At 36.5% G+C, this 5,244-nt stretch overlaps 1 pseudogene; it reads left to right on the top strand.

Annotated features, from left to right (window-relative positions):
- Positions 1–3,396: 3,396 nt before the first annotated feature.
- Positions 3,397–4,664, top strand: LOC102827158 (annotated as a pseudogene).
- Positions 4,665–5,244: the final 580 nt, after the last annotated feature.

Here is a 5,244-nt window from a genome sequence, read left to right as displayed (position 1 = left end):
CAAAAAGGAAGAAAACATGCTCAGGAGTTCTTATTTTCTGAGGAAAATAATTCAAGACTCAACTTGCAATACTGAAAGGTTCTTTCGGTAAAGTATTGAATAATGCAGAAAGCATCAAAAGAAGATGGAAGAAATACAGAAAGACACTGGACCCAAAAGAAATGGTCAATGTTCAACCATTTCAAGAGGCAGCATATAATCAAGAGCAAATGGTGCTGAAGGAAGCAGTCCAAGGAGCACTGAAGGCATTGGCAAAGAACAAGACTCCACGAATTGATGAAATACAGATTGAAATCTTTCAACAAACTGAGGCAGCACTGGAGTCAATTGCTTATCTATGGCAAGAAATTTCGAAGACAGTTACCTGGTCAATTGATTGGAAGTTATCCATATCTGTGCCCATTCCAAGGAAATGTGACCAATGGAATATGGAAATCATTAGACAATAGCATTAATAATCATTTGCAAATACAATTTTGCTAAAGATAATTCAATGTGGCTGCAACAGTACATTGACAGGAAACTTGCAGTGATTCAAGTCAGATTCAGAAGAGGACATAAAATGAGGTGTATCATTGCTGAAGTTAGATGGATCTTTGTTGAAATGAGAGAATCCCAGAAAGATGCTTACCTGTGCTGTATTGATTGTATAAAGGCTTTCAACTGTAATGGATCATGTAAAGCTATGGACAACATTGCAAAGAATGAGTATTCTAGAATACTTAATTGTATTCATGAGGAACCCGTACATGGAAAAAGAGACAGTAGTCTGAAGAGAACAAGGGTACACTAAATGGTTTAAAATTAGAAAAAGTGTGCACCAGGGTTGTATTCTTTCACCATACTTATTCAGTTATGTATGCTGAGCAAATAATATGAGAAACTGGATTATATGAAGAAGAACACGTCATCAGGATTGGAAGAAGATTCATTAACTGATTGTGATATGCAGACAATACAACCTTGCTTGTTGAAAGAGAAGAGAACTTAAAATACTTACAGAAGAAGATCAAAAATCACATCCAGTATGAGTTATACCTCAACGTAAATAAAACAAAAATCCTCACCACTGAATCAATAAATAGAATCATGATAAAGGGAGAAATGACTGACGTTTTCAAAGACTTCATTTTGGTTGAATCTGCCATCAACATTTTTGGACACAGCAATCAAGAAATCAAACTGCATATTGCATTAGACAAATCTGCTTCACAAGGAACTCTTTAAACTGTTCAAGAGCAAAGATGTCAATTTCAGGCCTACAGTACACCTGACCTAAACTATGATTTTTTTTAGCCTTATGTGTTTGTTAACATTGTATAATGATTGAGGAAGACCATAGAAGACTTTGTACATTTGAGTGATGATGGAAAAAATATTAAAGCCAAAAGAGCAAATAAGTCTGTGTTGAAAGAAGTACAACCATAATGCTTCTTAGAAGCCAAGATGGTCAGAGATCACTTCTCATGCATGTTATCAGGAGAGACCACTCCCTCAGCAAGGTTATAATGCTTGGTAAAGTGGAAGGACAGAAAAAAAGTGGGAGACTTCCTACTAGATGGATTGGCTCAGTGGCAACAACAATGGGCTCGAGCATAGCAGCAGTTGTGATGATGACCCAGACTGGGTGGTGTTTTGTTCTGTTGTACCTAGCGTCCATGTGGGTCTGAACTGACTTGACAGCATCTCACAACAACAGCATACAAGGAGACCTCACCAGATTGAACACACTAGAATTAAATAGACTAAAGACCAGAGAATTTAAAGGATGGCATACATGAAGAAAACAAAAGGCTATTAAAAAGACTGGAAAGAAATAAAAGACCAAACTGGATGTCAGGAGAGACACTGAAATTTGCTCTTGAATGTAAAAAGCTAAAATGACTGGAAGAAATGATGAAGTAAATGAGCTGAAGAGAGAATTTTAAAGGGTAACTTGAAAAAACAAAGTAAAGTAGTGTAATGAAATGTATAGAGTGCTGAGTAAATTCAAGGCTCAGGTTTCAATATTGAAGAATTCTATGGGTAAATATTGAATAATATGGGAAGAATCAAAAGAATATAGAAGGAATAAAAATTATTGACCTATGCACAACCCTTTCACGATGTAGCATATGATCAAGAATCTATGGAATTGAAAAAGTATCATCTGCACTGAAAGCATTGGCAATAAAACAAAACAGAAACAGTAACTGATGAAAAACAAATTGAAATATTTCAACTAACTGATGCAACACTAGAGACAACCACTCATCTGTTTCAAGATTAAAAGAAACTCGTATTTGTGCCCATTCCAAAGAAAGGTGGTCCAACAGAATGTGCAAATCATTGAACAATATTATTAATATTATATGCAAGTAAATTTTTCCTTAATGTATTTCAAAAATGGTTGCAATAGTATCTCTACAGGGAGCTTCCAGAAATTCAAGTCAGATTCAGAAGAGGATGTGGAATTCGGGATATCATTTCATTGCTAACATCACATGGATCTTGGCTGAAAGCAGAGAATACTAGGAAGTTTATGTGTGTTCATTGATTAGATTAAAACATTAGACTGTGTGGATCATAACAAATTATGGTTAACATTGCTGAGAATGTGTATCCTAGAACACTAAATGAGGAACCAGCACATACATCAAGAGGTAGTTTTTTGAAGAGAACAAAGGGATACTGAATGGTTTTAAATCAGAAAAGGTGTGTTCCAAGGTTGTATTCTTTCAACATACGTATTCAGTCTGTATGCTGAAGAAATAATCGGAGAAACTGGTTTACTTGAAAAAGAATAGGGCATCAAGATTGGAGGAAGACTCGTCAACAATCTGAGTTATGCAGATGATACAACCTTGCTTGCTGGAAGTGAAAGAGTTGAAATACTGATGAAGATCAAAAACCATAACCTATTGTGTGGATTGTACCTCACTGGAGAGAAAATTAAAACGCTCAAAACTGGACCAATAAATAGCATCATGATTAACAGAAAAAAATGTTAAAGTTATCAAATATTTCATTTTATATGAATACAACACCAAAACTTATGGAAGCAGGAGAAGCTAATGGAGGTGGACGGGCAGGTGCTGGAAACCAAGCAGTGCTGACCTGCAGATAATCCCAGTGGGTCTGTAACGCAGGTTGGTGGCCCCAGAGTATGGCAGTCTACTTTAAGAAAAAGCAGAAATAGTTTCTGATGGCATTGACTATCGCAAAACTTAAGTGACTTCCTGGAGCCCTAGTGTGGCACTGTGGGTTAATACGCTGGACTACAAAGTCATTTGAGCCACAAGGTCGGCAGTTCAAGCTCACCAAAAACCCTATATAGAGTCGCTAAGGGTTGGAACTGACTTGATGGCATTTAACAACAACAAGTGACTTCCTGCCCTGCAAATTACTATACTACCATTTTGAAAGGACTTAGAAAAGTACAGAGACCTTGATGAAGATGAACTCCTTTGCAGTCTGTCAGAAGTAGAATGGAAGCATCTGGAAACTGTACTTGATTATCTTGACTCTGAACATGCCCTACTGCTTGCAGGGTTCCCACAGAAGAATCAGACTGCTCATTCTGGCACTGGGCTATATGACAGAGAATATATCCTCTCATATCTGGAGAAAGCAGCATTGGAGCATAATGACAGGGAACACTATACCCTATACTGGAGGGAAAAAAAGAGGGGAAATATTTATCCTTAACAGAAACCTGTCCATATTCTTACAGGGAAAAAAAAAAAAAAAAAGTATCTCTTGATCCAGAATTAAAAGAAGCTTTGACGAGTGCTTCTGATACAGAATTGTGTGATCTTGCAGCTTTTCTTGGGATGCACAATTTGAAACCAAATACACAGTTCTGCAATGTAGTGCGAAGTGGTAATGGTGTGAACAAAATCATTTTTCAAATGTGATAAAAGGGGAAAATATTCTTCCAGTTTTTAATAAACCACCAAATTCACCAACATTGAAGACAGATTAAAGAGAATTCCAGAAAATGATGCTCGTCTTGTTTAAGTTAATTTGAATAATATAAAGAATATCCCAATCCCCAACCTAAAAGATTTTACCAAGGCTTTGGAAACCAACACCCATGTGAAACATTTCAGTCACACAGCCACCTGGAGCAATGACCCCCGTTACTGTTGCTTTTGCAGATACTTTGAAAGTGAACAAATCTTTAAACAGTCTAAATGTGGAGTTCCAACTTTATAACAGGAACTGGGATTCTAGGTCTGCTCGATGCTTTGAGAGACAATGAAACTCTGTCAGAACTCAAGATTGACAACCAGAGACAACAGTTGGAGACAGCTTGGTTGTGGTGCTGTGGACTAATGCATCAGATTGCAAAGTCATTTTAACTGAAGGTCAGTGGTTCAAACTCACCAGCTACTCCTTGGAAACCCTATACAGGGTCACTATGGCTGCTCCTTGGAAACTCTATACAGGGTTGCTATGAGTCAGAATTGACTCCATGGCACTTAACAACAGCAACATTGAAATGGAAATGTCCAAGATGCTTGAGGAAAATACCAATATCCTTAAATTTGGATTATCAATTTACACAGTAGGGATTCCAGACCAGGGCAGCTAATATTATAACAAAAAATAGTGACTTAGTTCACAAAGGAGGAGTTGAAGGATACCACCAGAAAATAGGCCATGATTTAATCTTTGGATGACTTCAAATGTCTCCAAAGGCTCACATTGGTGATGTCAGTTGTAAAATTTTCCTGGGTAGAAGGGAAAAGACTGGAAATCTCTCTCTCTCTTTTTTTTAAGATGTTGTTGTTGTTGTTATGTGCTGTGGTATGTACCTTTTATTCTATTTCAAATTGTTACCAGTTTCAAATAGTAAAATCAATAAGAGGTCATCTTTTGTATTTTGAAGAATTATTTCAACTTTCTGCTAAAATCAATTTTAATTTAGCTAAATTAACTAGCTTATGATGAGTCTTGCATAAAAATGTGCAATTATCTTTAAAAAAAAAAAAAAAAAAGGTTTCAGAAGCAATTTATGTAGAAGGATTAGGACACTCTGAAGACCAGTCTTTGAAAACAGAAAGGGAGATGCTTATCTCAAGATCGAGAGTCCTTCTTTTAGGTATAAGGTGACCAAAAGCTTTCCTTTGTCTATGACCTGGAAACTTTCCCACTTTTAAAAAGAGTGATCTTAGCAAGGATGTGTTCTTTTCCTTGTATCAAGAGAACAAAATGCCAGGATTTGAACACAGATGACTTAAAATATTATCGTCTGTATTA

The sequence above is a fragment of the Chrysochloris asiatica genome, unplaced genomic scaffold, assembly GCF_000296735.1.
Source record: "Chrysochloris asiatica unplaced genomic scaffold, ChrAsi1.0 scaffold00095, whole genome shotgun sequence".
Lineage (NCBI taxonomy): Eukaryota > Metazoa > Chordata > Mammalia > Afrosoricida > Chrysochloridae > Chrysochloris > Chrysochloris asiatica.
This window is presented reverse-complemented; position numbering and strand designations above follow the sequence as displayed.